The sequence below is a fragment of the Antechinus flavipes genome, chromosome 3 (assembly GCF_016432865.1).
Source record: "Antechinus flavipes isolate AdamAnt ecotype Samford, QLD, Australia chromosome 3, AdamAnt_v2, whole genome shotgun sequence".
NCBI classification, from domain to species: domain Eukaryota; kingdom Metazoa; phylum Chordata; class Mammalia; order Dasyuromorphia; family Dasyuridae; genus Antechinus; species Antechinus flavipes.
The window spans coordinates 310,527,414-310,547,958 of NC_067400.1; positions in this window are offsets into that span (position 1 = coordinate 310,527,414).

Genomic DNA, 20,545 nt, shown 5'->3' on the forward strand with positions numbered 1-20,545 from the left:
TATGCAATCCTAGGTAAGTTACTTAACTTCTCTGTGCCTCAGTCTACTCAATTGTGAAATGTAGATAGTAATAACACCTTATCTCAGGATTGTTGTAAGAATAAAATGAAATAATTTTGATAAAGCATTTATCAGAATACCTGGCATATAATAGGTGATTAATAAATGATAATTTATCATTTCTCATCTGTACTTTGATGTCAAGTAGGCATCTGAAACTCATTATTTCCAAAACATAATTCTTTTCTTATTTCCTCAAAATCATCCTTTCCTAAATTCCTTATTGTTCTCAAGGATACTACAAGACTACAGTCACTTTAAAATGAACAACTATTCACTCTTTGATCCCAACCTCATATTCAAATTAGTTTTCAGGTTATATCATTTCTAACTTTGTAGCATCTCTCACATATATCCCCTTCTCTCTACTCAAATAAATGGTCCCCATCTACATTTCAAATCCTCATCATTATTCACCTAGATTATTGCAAAAGCCTCCTAATTATTCTCTCTGATTCGTTTCTCTCCCCTCCAATTCATACACCACATAACCCACACTGACATCCTTAAAGCACAAGTTAGACCATGCTGAAACATTGAAAAAACAAACAAACAAATAAAAAAAAACCTTCCAATGGCTCCCCTTGTCATTCCTAAAATGTACTCCCTCATCACTTCTCTAGCTTCCTTTGAGGTTCAGTCCAGTTTCTGTTTCGTTTCTTTCTAACACTCTGATTTCTAAGTATGTCATGTATTCTATAGGAGTTCCATAAATAAAATAATAGAAAGTATGATGCTAAAATTTGTAATCATATACCTGTGGAAAGTAGAATATATATATATAATTACTGCCGTATCTCAATTCAACTCTACTGACATGTTACTGGTTGTTATGTGCTCCCCAAAGGTTTATTACTTATTTTTAATTTTTTCCTAACATAATAATGATTGGCAGAAAATAAAAGTAACAATGATTCTGTCCCAGCCATTCCACCTTTGGTAAATAAGAATGTTCTATATGCCGGTCAGGCCACATCTGAAATATGGTATCAAGTTCCTGGTTTTAGAACAACAACAATAAGTGGGAAGCTTCCAGAAAAGAGCAAATAGGCTGTTGGAAGGACTTGACTCTAAGGTATTGTAGTCCCTTTGATTTTATGCCCAATTCTCTATTGGACAATAGTGGTGGACAGAGCTGGGCATCTCCTTTTCTCTGAGGACAAAAAGACCATCTGTGGGTATTATAATCTGGCCCAAATATTCCCACTTGCTTTGTTGTAGATACTCAAGCTTTTCAGAAATGAGTTATTTCCTGAAAATATCACAATAACTATAATAAAATGACTTGACTATAAACAAAATGCCATGTGAGAATCAACTGAAGATTTGGGGATATTTAGCCAGGAAAAGAAAATATTTAATCGCCAGAGGAAATGACTGTTATCTCTAGGCATCTGAAAAGTACAGAAGAGCACTTAAATGATTTCTGTTCCTCTTTGCACTTTCCTGAGAAGCAAAAGTCTAATAGTCACAGTCTCAAAATATCATCATATTACACATGGGTATGCACATGAGTGCATATGTGCACACACAGAGTTCTTCATTAGTTACACCTGTTATAACTGCTTTCAGTACACAGTTTCTGGCATGACATGAAGGAAAGTGAGCTGCCAGCAAGAATCAGATGATTTTCCAATCCAATGGCATTAAAAAAAAAAAAAACAAACTCAAAAGAAACAAACTCAAAAAAATTATACTACACAAAGAACAATATCCTTAGCTGGTTATTTTCAGTAGCATCTCTGTTATTTAAGCACTAAGTTAAAAAACAACTTCCTCCTTTACACTTTAATTTTATGCTAGATACTAAAATCAAGATACTATTGTATCGTGTGCATCTAGTGTAGTAGGAACCATAACTGAAAATTGGAGGGTGCTTTTACTGACACCTAACCTTATGATCTCTAAGACATTTATTAGAATGGAGAATCTGACATCCTCAGTGATGGAAAGGATTACAGAGATTATCTAGTTCGCACTTCCTCCTACTATAGATGAGGAAATAAGCCTTAAGACATCAAGCAAGTAGTTGAATGTCACTAGAGAAACTACAGAAAATCCAAACCATCCACGAATCTCTCAGACATTTATAAGACAGTAAAGAGTATTCTTTCAAATTGAATATCAGAACAAAATACAGAAATTTCCATATTGAATCATACTTATGGATCATCTCCTCAACCTAGGAATCTCTGTCTGACTGTAATTCCAAAAGTTATTTTCTGGCAGTTCATGGTTGTCTTTCTGGATATCACCTTTAAAAGGTTAGGGAAATACCTTCCAATAGTTCCATCTTCTCAAAATTATCCATTATATATACCAGCCTGTTTCATAAATGATTACTAGGCATCAGAGTTTTAAAAGGAACACAATATAGAAAGAAATAAAGATATAGAAAGACAAATTTTTGAAGATGAATTATTGTTACAATATACATGTAACTTGTGGAAGTTGCATATTTTGTTTCATAATGAGAGATTTATGTAGGAAATTCAAAGGAAAAAGAAATAATAATGAAAATTTTAATTTTATAATAGTATCTGAGAAGAAAATGTTTCAGTGACATGCTCATCTTAATCTTTTAAACTTTTCATTTCTATTTTTAAAAGTATATAAGTAGAATACTTCACAAGAAATGATACACATTTTATACATGTGAATTAGCACTTCCTCCTTCACAGGCTATAAAATTATTTAGTTTTCCCCCTTTGACAAGTGTGCATTGATAATACTACTGTTGATATTTTTAACACACCATATCATCATACAGATGGAGGGCAAATGTTTCTGCCCTATTAAGTAGAGGAGAATAGACAAACTTGAATCCACAGAGAGAACACAGAAATAGAGATTTAGCGATAGATGAAGTTATCTAGTCAAGGTGTGATCAATATAAAAATCTTCCTTCTCACCAAAGAGAAAGTTTATTTTCTTCCTATTTATTATCTAATTTATTATCTCAAAAGTTTAGTCGTACATATATACTATGTATATACTGTAGCACACCCACAAGACACTGAGTAGACAGAGAAACTCACCCCACAAATCATGTTACCTTCTTCAAATTATCTCAGCCAGAAAACTAACATTGCAGGGAGCTCTGTTTTTACATTTTGACTCAGCATTTAAAAGGTAAGGCAGATATCTACCTACTTCACCAATAACAACCCCTGACAACTAGAAAGGCCCAAACTTTTTACCCTATTTCACTCTGTAAAACTCCCTTTCATTTCCCCTTATGGCTGTGTTTCTGGCATTGCCCCTTGCCATTCCTGATTCCTCTACCAATTAAAAAGTCTCATAAAACATCCTTGTGTCTTTACCTGTTACAAGGAGAGCAGTGTTTGACATGGAAGAAAAAGGAACTTAATTATTTAAGGGGAATTATTTCAACTAAAGTTCTTTATTTTTTAAAAAATAGAAAGGAGATATTCTAAACAATTTAAAAGTAAGGAGGAATCAGAGCTAACATTATTATGAAAAAAGAGAGATTGAAAGGGGTACAGACTTATATGTTTAGAGAAATCTCTTTTCTATAAAAATCATTTAAAATTAATTTTCATTGAATAGTTTTAGTTTTGAAGAAAAAAGATTAAAAATACTTTAGGAAAATTATCTACACATACATTTAAGGGTATCCTTGATGAAGGCTTAAGAAAGTGAAGTGAGCTTTAGCAAGGACTTGCTGCATTCCTCACTGAGACCCATTTCCTATACACACATAAGTGCAACAGAGACAAAAGATAGGTAAAAGTCTAAGTGACAGGAAAAAGCATGGGGAGAAAGGAGTTAGAAAGACAAGACTGTAAAGTATAAAAGGAATATAGCTCAAATTGGTAGACCTTGTTTTAACTACTGTACAACTGCAGTTTCACTACCTTAGGTTGTTATAGCATCTCATATTTGGGGTTAAAAAACTATTGTAAGGGGGCAGGTAAGTGGCACAGTGGATAGAGAATCAGCCCTGAAGTCAGGAGGACCTGAGTTCAAATCTGACCTCAGACACTTAACACTTCCTAGCTATATGACCTTAGACAAGTCACATTAACTCAGCAAAATCATGCATAATCATGGCTTTATAACACAGCTTGATATCTCATATCTATTTTTCAAATTTTCAAAAATATATTACTGTGATCTATTTGTTAGTATTTAAATAGTATTTATTGTTAATATTGTTAGCAATATTTGTTAGAGAAATTGATCTATAATTTTCTTTCTCTGTTTTGGCTCCTCTTATTTTGGATATCAGCACTAATTAACTCAGCAAAAACAAAAAGAAACAAAAAAAAGTTATTGTAGGTAAAGGAAGCATTGCTCCTCTGACAGGAAAAGCCCTCACTTCAAACTAGTTACTGTGAGATATGGACCAGGAATAAGTCTTCCTATGGAAAAAAATAGAGAAAGGAACTGACTGAAAATTTTATAGATCTGAATTTTATATATCCTTACTTTCAGTTGACAACTATGTCCTTAGCAAATCCTTTTATTATTTTATACACCCTTTGCTTGTTAGCCATTTTCATCTTCTTGATATCTAAGGAATGGATGCCTTCCTCAGCCTCCCAAAATAGAAGATAATAAGCATAGATTTGCACACAATATTATACAGCAGATAGCATCTTGATTGTCACACAAGTGACCAAAAAACCAAGACCACAAGAATATAGTTTGATTATTGTCTATTGATTATGGAACAAAGCATTTGATGCAATAAAGCAAAATATAACCTTAAATACTCTTCTATAATGGGATCACTTGTAAATATTTTAAAATCAGATTTAAATCAAATTTAATTTAATTTAAAATCCTGTAGTATTCCTTGAAAGATGTCAAGAAAATTACAATGTTATTTTTATCCAACAAAACACAAAATAAAGATATTCTCACCAATAGTATTTTGCACTGTCATGGAAGATGTTTCGTATGGAGACAAACTAGAAGAAGGATTTTCTCTAAATAGCAAGCTTCTTCAGATGATCTTGTTTGCAAATAATCTTATGCTAATTTTATCAAGTTTCAAACTATTAGACTCTTCTACATGATATTTTAAAGTACTCAGGAGAGTTCAGGATAAAATAAATACCAAACAACCAAAATATCTCTGCTTTCCAGACTATGATGAGCAGTTAGAGGGACAATTCAGTGAGTTGACTTATCAGTACATGTATCTTGGGAAGATACAGGTGGCAGATCATGAACTGGATCCAAAATTCAGTGGGAGGAAAAAGGTAAGCTGTATCATTTTGAGAAAATTGAACAGTGCTTTCAACACTTCCAATTGCTCCCTAAAATATAAATATACATGTATATTTAAATAGATAAAATAAAAAAAATCTCTTGAATACAAAAGTCTTCTAATAATTTTGCAGCTACATGGTGGCAAATAATAAAACATTGCAATAAGCATAGAATTAAAATTGTCGATGGTAGAAAATCAATGGATAATTACATGTTAAATGTAAAGGGAAATTGATTAGAAGCTATTTTGCCAAATTATAAACCAATAAATTTGGCAATTAAATGAAATGGACAAAATCTACACATTATCCAGCTTACAATACATAACCCAATCTTAGGAAAAAATAAATTGGACAAGCCATCAATAAACTTGGACAAGCCATCAATAAACTTAGGAAAAGTTTCCTAAGATATAACTTTCCTAAGTTTATTGATGACTTGTCCAATTTATTTTTTCCTAAGGACCAGATGAATTCACAAGCAAATTCTATCAAACAATCAATTTAAAAAACAACCAATCCCATACTACATAAATTTTGGGGGAAAATTAGGCAAAGACACAAATATAGTGCTGATATCCAAAACAAGAGGAGCCAAAACAGAGAAAGAAAATTATAGATCAATTTCTCTAACAAATATTGATGCAAAAAAAATTTAAATAAAATACTAACAAATAGATCACAGTAATATATTTTTGAAAATTTGAAAAATAGATATGAGATATCAAGCTGTGTTATAAAGCCATGATTATCAAAACAATCTGGCACTGGCTAGGAGATAGAGTGGTGAATCAGTGGAATAGATTAAGTACATAACATTATAGTATAGTAATGCAATGTATGAGAAACACAAAGAATCAAGTTTTTGGAACAAAAACCTATTGTTTTCACAAAAATAGCTGAGAAAATGGAAAACAATATGGTAGAAACTAGGGATAGATCAATATCTCACACAGTACAGCAAGATATGGTCAAAATGGGTACATAATACTGATACCCTAAAGGATGATACCATAAGCAAATTAAGAAAGCAAATTAAAATTATGGATAAGGAAGAATTTAGGACCAAAAAAAGTTTATATAACATTGCACAATATGAAACATACAATTTTGATTATATACAGTTAAAAACATTTTGCATAAACAAAACTGCTGCAATCAAAATTGTAAGGAAAGCAGAAAACAGGAGTTTTTTTGGGGGGAGGGGCAACAAGTATTTCTGACAAAGTTCTCATGTCTAAAGAGAGATCTGTCAACACTTATAAAAATATGTTATTGTCCATTTGATCAGTGATTAAATGATATGAACAGGCAATTTTCAGAAAAAGAAATCTAAGCTATCTATAATCATATGAAATAATGTTCTAAATCACTATGGATTAGAAAAATGAGATTAAAACAGGTGCCTATTGATTCACAAGAATCAAGAGTGGCTAATATGACAGGAAAATGTTGGATTTTGAAGGGGATATGGAAACAGGAACACTAATACACTGCTGGTGGAGTTTGGAATCAAACCAAAGATTCTGCCGAGCAATTTGGAATTATGCCTAAAGTGCTGTAAAACTGCATACCCTTTGATCCAGCAATACCAATGCTAGGTCTATCTCCCAAAGATATCCAAAAAAAGGAAAAGAATATATTTGTACAAAAATGTTTATTTTTTATTCTTAATAATAGCTTTTAATTTTCAAAATACATGCAAAGAAAGTTTTTAACATTCCCCCTTGCAAAACCCAGTGTTCCAAGTTTTTCTTCCCCTCTTCCCTTTCATCCCCTCTCTTAGGCAGCAAGCAATTCAATATATGTTAAACATGTACAATTATTCTATATTCATTTCCACATTTATCATACTGCATAAGAAAAATCAGATCAAAAAGGGAAAAATGAGAAAGAAAAAAATCAAGCAAATAACAAAAAAGGCTCAAATACTATGTTATGATCAGTCTTCATAGTCCTCTTTTTGGATGCAGATGGTGCTCTCCATCTATTGGAACTGGCCTGAATCACCTCATTGTTAAAAAAAGTCAAATCCATCAGAGTTGATCATCACATAATTTTGTTGCCACTGTGTACAATGTTCTATTGGTTCTACTCATTTTTTTAGCATCAGTTCATGTCTCTCCAGACCTCTCTGAAACCTGTGATTGTTACAGAACAATAAAATTCCATGACATGCATATACTATAACTTATTCAGCCATTCCCCAACAAAAAACATTTATAACAGCTCCTTTTGTGGTGGCACAGAATTGGAAATTAAAGGTATTCCATCAACTGAGGAATAGTTAAACAATCTGTGGCATGGGATTATAATGGAATACTATTATGGTATAAGAAATGACAAGCACAATGATTTCAGAAAAACCTGAAAGACATACATTAAGTGACGCATAGTGAAGTACACATAATCAAGAGAACATTGTACACAGTAAGAGCAATACTGTTTGATGAAGAATTATGAATGACTTAGCTATTTTCAGTAATACAATGATCCAAGACAATTCCAAAGGACTAATGGTGAAGCATACTATCAGCCTCCAGAGAAAGAACTGATATTAATTGAACACAGACTATAAAACATTTTCTCACTTTCTTTCTTTTTTCCCCTTCTTACTTGTCTTCTTGTACAAAATGACTAGTATGAAAATGTTTTATATAATTACACATGTATATAACCCATATCTTATTGCTTACTGTCTAAGGGAGGGGACAAGGAAGAAAGAATTTGGAACTCAAAATGTTAAAGGAAAAATGTAAAGAGGCTATAGCATATTGCCAAATAATATTACTTAAAACAAATCACTGAGAAGAAAGGCGGTATGAAAAGCAGTATATAGATTTTGAAAAATATAAAATGAAAAGGAGTAATAATAAATGGACAAGTATTTCATAGTTTGTCATGCCAAAAAACTCAGAGAAAAACGTTCTGGATATCAGATAAACTCCAGAGGAGACTAGGAAAGGACATTGACAAGGAGTTATAAAGGTAAGGAAATATAGCTATATAATAAGATAAATGCATTAAAATGCTCAATTATCTTTCAATAATAATTTGGACAATATCAATTGATCAAAATAATAGAATGTAACATAATCAAGTTCAATTCCTTTGTTATACATGAAGAAAATAAGGCCTAGAATGGTGAAATGAATTGCTTAAGGTCATATAAGACAAATTTAATTAAATTTAATTAAATTGTTTTCTATTATAGTACTTCTACTCTATTATGTGCCTCCCTAGTAATAATAATTGATGCTGTTAACTAAAAGATATTTAAGGAATTTAACTAAAATATTTATTTTAAATTAAGAGATTTGTACAATTGAGAATTCTATTTGAAAGTATATATGCCTTTTTCTCCTTTTGTTTTGGTTTACGGTCCACAATCTCTTGTCAGGCTTTGAAATTGAATTGTTCTGGCTAGACAAAAATTACCCCAAACCCAGTCTAACAATTATAGGATTTCTGACACCATGATTACTCTTTCTTCTACTCCCCAAGACTAAGGACATTTGGAATGGCTCTGTTTTTTTTCCATTAGAATCAAAAGCATGACTAAATAGATTCTGTATATTCCTTTATAATAAATGGCAAAGTGACAAATCAGATCAAGTAACATGGTATAATGGAAAGACCACTTGTTTGAAGGTCAAAAGACTTGGGTTCTGTTTCTAGTTTGGCTACCAATTACCTACCTGTGTGACTCTGAATAAATCATTTAACTTTTCTGAACCTTAATTTCCATATTTATAAAATGAAATTAAGATTGGTATCTATCAGATCCCTTTCAGCACCAAATATCTGGGAGTTTAAATTTAGACACAACAGTCAAAAGCTTTGAATGTATATCTTGCCCTTCTATTTTGTACATCAATTTTTGACCTTTCATAAATTTCTAGAGTACTTTAATAATGTCTGCTATAAAAAGATGGCAAAGGAGAGATACATTTGAGCAGATCAATCCTACCTTTTGACACCTTAATCAATTTTCACTAATCTTTAAGAATTTTAATACATTTACAAGGAAGTGTGATGAAAGTTAATTGACAATGGATTCAAACCTTGAAATGATAAATGGTCAAAGGATATGAACAATTTTCAGATGGAGAAATTAAAAGTCATACAAAAAGGTGCTCTAAATAAATATTGATCAGAGAACTGTAGATTATGACAACTGTGAGGTACTACTACACACTTCTCAGATTGGCTAAGATGACAGAAAAAGATAATGATGAATGTTAGAGAGAATGTGGGAAAACTGGGACATTAATAATACATTGTTGGTGGAGTTGTCAACTAATTCTATTATTGGGGAAGGCAATTTGGAACTATGCCTAAAGGGCTATCAAGCTGTGCATACCCTTTGATCCAGAAGTGTTTCCAAAGAGATCATAAAGGAGGGGAAAAGACCCACATGTGCAAAAATTTTCTGACAGACCTTTTTGTAGTAGCTAGAAACTGGAAACTGAATGGATGCCCATCAGTTGGAGAATGGCTGAATAAGTTATGTTATATGAATATTGTTCTATAAGAAACGATCAGCAGGATGATTTCAGAGAGGCTTGGAGAGACTTAAATGAACTGATGCTAATTGAATTGAGTAGAACAGGAGAACAGACATTGTATACAGCAACAGCAAGATTATATGATGATCAATTCTGACAGACATGGATCTTTTCAACAGAGATGATTCAGGCCAGTTCCAATGGTCTTGTGATGAAGAGAGCCATCTGCATCCATAGAGAGGACTGTGGGAACTAAGTGTAGATCACAACATAATATTTTCACTCTTTTCCTTGTTGTCTGCTTGCATTTTGTTTTCTTTCTCATTTTTTTTTCCTTTTTGATCTGATTTTTCTTGTGCAACATATTTGTAGAAATATGTATAGAAAAATTGCTTATATATAACATATATTGGATTACTTGGGAGGGGGTGGAGAGAAGGAAAAGAAAAATTTGGAACACAAGGTTTTGCAAGGGTGGATTTTGAAATTATCCATGCATATATTATGAAAATAAAAAGTGTTAATAAAAAAGGACAATGAGTTCTAACATCACTTACTTCTTTTAAGAGTTACTGCTTTAAACAAGTCTGTGTTTGGTTGAGAATGAGGAACAGAATAAATGAGAGAAGGAAATAATTGGCAAAGTGATTGAAAACGATTATTGACATTTATGATTTCCTTTCCTTTCAAGTTTCAGGTTCAAGACTTAGAATGAAGGGTAAAAGACTAGGAAAATGATTTAGCTCTGGGTCACTGCTCCTTTCTCATCAGGGATGAAAGCACACTTCTCTCTTATATAGCTAGTTCGATAGAGAAAAAAAGGAAGCAAAGATAAGGAAATAGAAGAACAAGGGTTGTCAATTTTATCATTTTGTTATGCAGTGATAGAAATTTAGCTGTTTTCTTAGTTATAGCAAGGACAAGGGTATTATGGTTACAGAAACTTCTGCTTATAACCATGATTCCTGTTGCACAGCAAGATGAGAAATCGGCAAGATAATTACATGGAGGAAACTTTTTTCCCTTGATTTTCTTTTCAAAATTATGAAAACTTTAGTACTATTAGATCTTAGAGAGCTATGGTTATAAAAGGAGTTGTGAAGCTTAATAAGTAAAGTAGAACCCTGATATAACACTTGACAAGGATACCACCTGTGTTCTTTAATTACCATGTTATATTTAGAGTTGTACATTATAAATCATCATATTCTGGAGGTGTGTGATTTGAAACCCACATGATAACCAAATCTGTGGTATAATGAGGCACTTTATAATGAGGTTTTAACTGTATTTTAAAAAGTATAACATTTTTAAAAATGACTTTATTAACCAAAGACAAATTAAGTCAACGTGTATGTGCATATATTAGTAACTGCCAGACACATATTTTTCAAAGAAAAAAATTGCTCCAGAAATAGGCAGATTGCTATCCATGCCCCACAAACCAGATTTGAGAGGAATGACTTAATGAATGCATGAGTCTTATTTATTCTATTTTGAATTTCCGAGTCTTTAAAAGACGACTTCATATCTACCATCAGCAATGTGGATTGTTATGATGTTGATTATGTATAAAGTATTGTAGATGCATGTAGTACTTTGTGAATTTAACACAGAGATAAGATAGGCCCTTACCCCAAATGTGTGTGATCTCTAAGACAGACAGTACAAGGAACAAATAATAAAGAACGTTAACAATGTTTAGATTTAGAAGCTGAAAACTCAAAGTAAAAGTAAAATTTTGGTAGTGATTTTAAATTAGAAAGCAAAAGAAATTACATTAAAAAAAAACAAATTCTGCTTGATAACACTAGTAATCTCATTTTTTTAAAAAAAAGACTACAGATTTGATTGTGCTCATTCCTGAAATACAAAATTTTACTCATAGAATGCCTCCATTATCTGCAGAAAAGAGATTATCTGCAGAAAAGAGATTATCTGCATTTTGTGGTTGATTCTACTTTTATAGAAATACTTCCTTTACTTCTTTATCTAGCATTCCTCTTGTTTCTAACTTCCAATGACATTATTAACTGCTGTGTTTAAATAACTCTTATGTTTTTTTTTTTTCCCCTGAGGTTCCATACCCTCTGCAGGGGGATCTAGCTTTTATTTGTTTCATGTCAAAAGATCATGATGCTGATGTAGGCAGGGAGGATGCTGATAACTATAATTGCTACGTGGATGAGAATGGAATTAATGCCTCTCCAAAACAGGTTGCAAGCAAACAACCCTGTAATCAACTAGGTCAAGACTGACCAATGGACAATTGACCTCTTGGTAGACCCAGGTTTATATTATCATCACTTCTCTTTACAACTCAGCAGAAACTGGAAGAAAGGAGGTCCAAGGTTATCTGCTTTTAAGTTAAAACATTTAATTACATCCCTTTGCCCCTAGGAAAGGTATGAGTCAGGCAGAAAGCAAACTCAGAAAAACAAAAGACAATTTTGTTCAGGCTAGTTTAGGTTTGCATTAATTTCAGAAATGACATTGCCCATGGTCAATAATTATTCCCTCCCTCATCCTTTAATTAAAAATAAAGCAATTTTTATTGTTGCCTTTTGCTTTTATGTCACAACCATTTCTGAAAATATCCAGATCCTCTACCTCTTTTTCTGGAATTGAATCTTCCCTTGTAATAAATAGGAATAGTAAGACAAAGACAACCAAAACAGTGACCATATTTATAGATGTATATATCATTCTGTTCCCATAGTCGCCTATCTAACATATGAAAGGAGGAAATTACATTTCACTTTCTGTTCTTTGGAAACAATTTTCTATTTCCATTCTGTATGCTTTGGGTGTTTCTTACATATCTTTCCACATTAATCTCCCTAATATAAATGTGGTACCACATTTTTCAATGCTAAAAAAAAAAAAGCAAAGAAAAATTTCAAAAAGTTTTCTACTTACTAATTATTAATTATAGTCTAAACTCCTTCAATCTGTCTTCCAGACTCAATTAGTAACTCAGTGCAAACTTAAGCATACTTTGTCTATGTTTATAGTTTAATATGGACTTTCAGCCAATTCTCAAGAAATTATATTGAGTTATTAAAGACAAAATATGCAATACAGTACCCAATGTTAATTAAAATTAGATATATATATATAAATATACATATGCACATGACAATATATTATATAAAAAGTTTAACAAGATTAAACTTGATGTTCATTGATTCAATTAATCAAAAAGGAACTATTTTAATAGCTTAGATTATTAAATATTAAACAAATCTAATGATTTTAAATAATATTAGTAAAATCATAATATGATCAAAATAATATTAAATAAATCTAATAATTTCAGCAAAATTATTTATTTTAATATACATTATGAATCATATTAGGACAGAAAAATCAGAGCAAAAAGAAAAACCATGGGAGAGATTTAAAAAAAAAAAAAACAGGAAAAAGAAGTGAACATGGCATGTGCTGATTTACATTCAGTCTCCTTAGTTAATTTTCTGGGTGCAGATGGCATTTTCTGTCCAAGATCTATAGGGACTGCTTTGGATCACTGAACCACTGAGAAGAACCAAGTCTTTCATAATTTTGATTATTGCATATTCTTACTATTATTGTGTACAGTATACTTCTGGTTCTGCTTCTTTCTTTCAACATCAGTTCATGTAAATTTTTCCAGACCTTTCTAAAATCAGCTTGTTCATTATTGTTTATGAAACAATAATATTCCATTGTTTTCATATACCACAACTTGTATAGACATTCCCAAATTGATGCGCATGTACTCCTTTTTCCAATTCTTTGCCACCACAAAAAGAGCTACTACAAATATTTTTGCACATGTGGATCTTTTTCCCTCCTTTAAGATTTCCCTGGGATTCAAACCCAGTAATGTTACTGCTGGGTCAAAAACTATGCACAGTTCTATAGCCCTTTGGGCATAGTTCCAAATTGCTCTTCATAACAATTAGAACATTTCACAATTCCACCAACAATGCCTTAATGACCCAGTATTTCTCCATCTCCTCCAACATTTATCATTATAATTTCCTGTCACTTTAGCCAATATGAGTGGTGTGATAGCTCAAGGTTGTTTTAATTTGCATTTCTCTAATCAATAGTGATTTAGAGCATTTTTTCATATAAGTATAAATGGCTTTAATTTTGTCATCTAAAAATTGTTTCTTCATATCCTTTAACCATATATCAGTTGGAGAATCACTTGTATTCTTATATTTGACAAAGTTCTTTATATATTTTAGAAATAAGATCTTTATAAGAAACACTGGTTGTAAAAAATTTTTCCCAGCTTTGTACTTCCTTTTTAATCTTGTTTCTATTGACTTTGTACAAAACCTTTTTAATATAATATAATCAAAATTGTCCATTATGCCTTTTATAATGTTCTCTAGTTCTTCTTTAATCAGAAATTTCTCCTTTTTCCAAAGATCTGATAGGTAAATTATCCCTTACTCTCCTCATATGTATATGGTATCATTCTTTATGCCCAAATCATGTACCCATTTTGACTTTTTATTGGTATAAAGTGTGAAATGTGGATCTATGCTGAGTCTGACATATTATTTTGAATTTTCCCAGCAATTTTTGTCAAACAGTATGTCCTTATTCCAGAAGCTGGAGTTTAGGGATTTATCAAATATTAGGTTATTATAAGTCTTGATTACTGGTGCCGTGTGTATCTAATATACTCTACTGATCCACCATTCTATTTCTTAGCCAGTCCCAAATGGTTTTGATTACTGCTCCTTTATAATATTGTTTTAATACTACTATGCCACCATTCTTTGTATTTTTTTCATTAATCCCTTTGATATTCTTTACATTTTGTCAAATTTTATTAGTTTTTTCTAGTTCTACAAGATAATTTTTTGGCAGTTTGGTATGACACTGAAAAAATAGATCAATTTAGGTAGGATTGTCTTTTTATAACATTAGTTGGGTCTAGCCATGAACAATTGATATTTTTCCAATTGTTTAGATCTGACATTATTTGTGTGTGAAGTGTTTTGCAATTGTGTTCATATAGTTCTTGAGTTTGTCTTGGCAGATAGATCCCTAAGTATTTCATTTTCTCTACAATAATTTTAAATGGAATTTTTATCTTTTGCTGATAGGCTTTGTCAGTAATACATAGAAATGCTAATGATTTTTGTGGACTTATTTTATATCCTGGAATGCTGCTAAGCTGTGAATTGTTTTCAGTAGATTTTTGGATGATTTTCTAGAATTCTCTAAGCATATCACTATATTATCTGCAAAGAATGATCATTTTATTTCATCTTTGCCTATTCTAATTGTTTTAATTTATTTTTCTTTTCTTATTGGTAAAGCCAACATTTCTAGTACAGTGTTGAATAATAGTAGTGATAATGGGCATCCTGATTTTACTTTTGATTTTGTTGGGAATTCATGCAGCTTTTCTCCATTACAGACAATGCTTGCTATAGGTGTTAGATAAGATACTGCTTATTATTCTAAGGAAAGCTCTCTTTATACCTATATGTTCTCTAGTGTTTTAATAGGAATGAATGCTATATTTTGTCAAAAAGCCTTTTCTTCATCTATTGAGATTATCATATGATATCTGTTGGTTTTGTTAGTGAAATAGTTAATTATGGTAATAGTGTTCCTGATATTGAAGCAGCCCTGCATTCCTGGCATAATTCCCACTTGGTAATAGTTTATATCCTGCTGATAAGTTGCTGTAATCTCCTTGCTAACATTTTATTTAAATTTTTTGCAGCAATATTCATTAAGGAGATTTGTCTGTAATTTTCTTTCTCTGTTTTGGTCCTTCCTGGTTTAGGCATCAGTGCCATATTTGTGTCATAAAAGGAATTTGGTAGTACACCTCCTTTATCTATTTTTCCAAATAGTTTACATAATATTAGAATTAATTGTTCTTTAAACATTTGGTAGAATTCACTTGGAAATCTATCTGGCCCTGGATTTTTTTCCTTAGGAAATTAATTAGTGATTTGTTCAATTTCTTTTTCTAAAATGGGTTTGTATAAATATTTCATTTCCTCTTCTGTTAACCTGGGCAATTTATATTTTTGTAAATATTCATCCATTTTGGTTAGATTGTTAGACTTGCTGGCATATAGTTGGGTAAAATAGTTCCTAATTATTGCTTTAATTTATTTTTCATTGGTAGTGAGTTTAACTCTTTTCATTTTTGATACCAGTGATTTTTTTTTCCTTTCCTTTTTCTAATGAAATTAATCAAAAGTTTATCTATTTTGTTAGTTTTTTCATAAAACCAACTCTTAAATTTATTTATTAGTTCAATAGTTTCTTTAGTTTCAATTTTATTTTCTTCTTTAAATTTCAGAATTCCTAATTAGGTATTTAATTGGATATTTTTAATTTGTTCTTTTTTCTAGCTTAATTGCATGTCCAATTCTTTGACATCCTTTTTTTTTTTTTTTATTCATATGGCTATTTAGAGATATAAAATTTCTCCTAAAACCTGCTTTAGTCCATAGCTTTTGGTATGTTGTCTTATTATTGTCATTCTCTTGGAGAAAATTATGGATTGTTTCTCTGATTTGTTGTTTGACCCACTCATTTTTATTTAATTTCCAATTGGCTTTTAATCTATCTTTCCTTGTACCTTTATTGAATATAATTTTTAATTGCATTGTGGTTTGAAAAGAAAGCATTTACTTTTTCTGCCTTTCTACATTTGATTGTGAGGATTTTATGCCCTAATACATGTTCAATTTTTGTGAAAGTATCATGTACTGCTGAGAAAAAAGATGTATTCCTTTCTGTTGCTATTTAATTTTCTCCAGAGATCTATCATATCTAATTTTTCTAGGATTCCCTAGTTTCTTTGTTGCTTATTTTTTGGTTAGATTTGTCTGATACTGAGAGAGGAAAATTGAGGTACCCCATTAATATATTTTTGCTGTCTATTTCTTCGTATAACTGGCTTAAAATCTCCAGATATTTGCCTGCTCTATCACTTAGTACATATACTTTTAGTATCATTTCCACTTTATTGTTTATGGTATCCTTTATCAAAATGTATTTTCCATCTTTATGTCTTTTAATAAGATCTAGTTTTACTTTTTCTTAATCTGAGATCAGAATTGCTACCCCTGATTTTTTTTTTCATTTTAGTTGAAGCATAATAAATTCTGTTTCAGCCTTTAACCTCTATTTTATATGTGTCATTCTCTATCAAATGTGTTTCTTGTAAACAACGTATTATAGGGTTCTCTTCTTTAATCCTCTCTGCTGTTTGCTTAGATTTTATGGGAGAGGTCATCCCATTCACATTCACTGTTATGATTACCAGCTTTTTATTTCTCTCCATCCTATTTTCTTTCCAGTATATACCTTTGTTCTCTCTTTCCACTCTATCTTTAGTTGTGTATTTTTTACCCACCCCCACCCTACTTTCTCTTCTAGTAATTCTTTTCCCCTTCTCTTGCCTTTTCCCCTAGTGTTTCTTCCCTCCCTTCTATCCTGTCCCTCCTTTTTCTTTTCCTCTTTCTCCTCCTACTTCTTTATAGGGTTAGATAAATTTCTATACCCAACTGAATGATTAAGTCATTCCCTGTTAGAGCCAAAACTGATGAAATTAAGCTTCACACAATGCTCATCCTCTCCCTTCTTTCCCTCTTCATGTGAACTAATTGTCCCATCATACCTCCCCTTTCCTCTTTTTCCAGTACAGAACTTTTCCACCCCTTAATGTCTTTTTCTTTGATGTCATCACATCAGAATCCATTCACAACTACACCCTCAATTCATGTGATGCCCCCAGTGACAGATACAGTTTTCAAGAGTTACAGATATTGTTTTCCCATCTAGGGATGTAAACAATTTAACCTTTAAATTATATATACTTTCCCCTATTTATCTTTCCATCCTTCTCTTGAGTTCTTTAGATTGTAGATTCAATTTTTTGTTTGTAGATTCAATTTTTTGTTTAGTTCGGATTTTTTCATCTCCTCCCCTAAAAGATAATGCTAAGTCTAGTTAGGTAGTTAATTCTAGTTAACACTAGGTTCTTTGCCTTTCAGAATATGGTATTCCAAGCCTTAGACCCTTCATTGTAGAAACTGCCAGATCATAGGTAATCCTGATTGTTGCTAATTCATATCTGAATTGTTTTTGTCTGGTGTGAAGTCCAGGTTAGCATCCTGGATGCCTTACAATCAGCAGAAGTCAGGATATGTAAAAGTCCTTGGTCTTTATTCTTGGTCTTTAGTGTGGGGGAGGGGAAGGGGAGGAGTGAAGGGAATGGATACAAGCTCTCCACTACCTCCCTTCTCCTCATCCACCACAAAAGTGACTCTGACTTGTCTTATTCCACCCCCTAATCCCTCCTACAATTCTCTGTATATACCAAAAGATCAAGCCAGCACAGAATAGTGGGAAGGGCCATTTTCCAAGCATATGCTAATAGAATATTGTCCAATAAGTAATTAGCCTTAAGTGCTCAGTTGTCTGATTCCCAGTACACCTATTCAGAGTTTTAGCCCTTTACAATCTGGCTGCTTAGAGTACTTTTTCCTTCAGATTGTAGTTCTGGAATTTTGCAACAATGTTCTTTGAGGTTTTTCTTGTGGGAAGAGAGAAAGGAAGGAGGGAGAGAATTTGAAATTTAAAATTTTGTAAAAATGAATCTTAAAAATTGTTTTTACATATAATTAAAAAATATTCTCATCAATAAAAGAAATAAAAAAGAAATACATTAAAATAATAATTTACATATTTACATAAAAACAAAAGAGAAGGGCTTCATTCATTTATGTGATCTTTATTCCCATATATATGATACATTTTTAATCTGTCTCAGAGAAGCCCAAGATATATGTGTATGTATATATTTGTATAACACATATATATGCATACATACATATATGCAGGTATTTGTTTATATACATGTATATGTATGTGTCTGTGTAAATACATATATATGACTGTGTATATGTGCATGTTTGTATATGTATTTTCTAAAGAAATGGGAATTCAAGAGTCTCCTTTCCATCAAATTCAATTTTTCCAATATTTTGTTCATTTTCAAATTTCTCCTTGTTTAGTTTTCTGTTGAATTTATCAACATCTGACAGTAGAATGCTAAAGTTTCTGGAATTTTATTTTACTACTCTTATCTTTTTTCATTTCAATAAAGTTTTTCTTTAATAATGTGTTTGCTACATATATGTATATGTACGTACATGTAATTTATTTTTTAAAAAATTGCATTTTTTGTGAGACAATTAGGGGTAAATGACTTGTTCAGGGTCACAAACTAACAAATATTAAGTGTCTGAAACCAGATTTGAAATTAGGTCCTCCTGATTCCATGCCAGGACCAATGCCCTATCCACTATGATATTTCTCACATTAAACTACTAAACATTCAAATTCTGTTGCAGAAACTGCAACTCCATTGGCCTGTTTTGAATTTTTTTTTGAATGCCAAATGTACACTTGCCAAAAAGACTTTTATAGAGAACTCACACAGGTCAAGTATTCACAAGGTGGTCAGAAAAAGCAATACAGACACTCTCAATGTCATTCTTTTTCCCCTGCCAAGGTCTCTTAAGAACTTTAAAACTGATAGCATGACATGGTAGATACTAGCACAAGATTGTCCAACATGGTGTGTTCTCACCAGAGATGCTGTGTTCTATGAACAAAGCAGAATGGTGTTAACTTAGAAGAAATGTTAGATGTGCAAATAAGAGAATCCACCCCAAACGTCCATAGAGACTATTTGTGTCCCACCTCTGGAAAAGCATTCTGAACTTGTATTGGTCTAATCAGCCACATTTAGACACACTAACTTGACTCTAACATAGTGGTGTCCCACCTCTGGAAAAGCATTCTGAACTTGTATTGGTCTAATCAGCCACATTTAGACACACTAACTTGACTCTAACATAGTGATGTCATTTTGGTCCTCTTTGAGAATGAAGGACAACAGCCAACCAATCAACCGTAATCATTTTATTAACTTTTATTCAATTTCCAGGCAAATTGGCTTACTTGCTCTTTTCTGTATGTGGTATCTCATTTTCCATTCCTTGTCCACATATCCCACACTTAGAATATCCCATATCTTCATCTGTGCTTCTCTCTCATTCAAGTGTTGTTGTTCAGTCATTTTGGTTATGTATGACTCTGTGTGAAGTTTTCTTGGCAAAGATATGGGAATAGTTTGACATTTCCTTTTAAAATTCTAGTATTATCTCTTAGAAGCAAGTTTTCCTGATTTTACCAATTTTATTAGGATTTACTTCTACATTTGCATTTGTGTTTTGTACTTATGAGCACTAGAATGAGAGACAAGAAAATGAGTTAAATCTCTCCTAACACATGAACTATCTCTTTGAACTTAGTCAAGTCACATAATCTAACTATGCCTCAGTTTTCTCATCTATAAAATAGGAATAAGAATAGCATCTACCTTACAAGGCTGTTTTGAGTATAAATTGAAATAGGATGTAAAATACTCTAAATCATTACATGCTATACAAAAGCTTATATTATTATGGTTATCATTATTGTGTGTGTGTGTGTGTGTGTGTGTATGTATGTGTGTGTGTGTGTGTGTGTGTGTGTGTGTGTGTTTTGCTGAAGCAATTGGGGTTATGTGACTTGCCCAGGGTTACACAGCTAGGAAGTGTTAAGTGTCTGAGATGAAATTTGAACTCAGGTCCTCCTGATTTCAGGGCTGGTGCTTTATCTATTGCATTACCTAGCTGCCCTTCATTA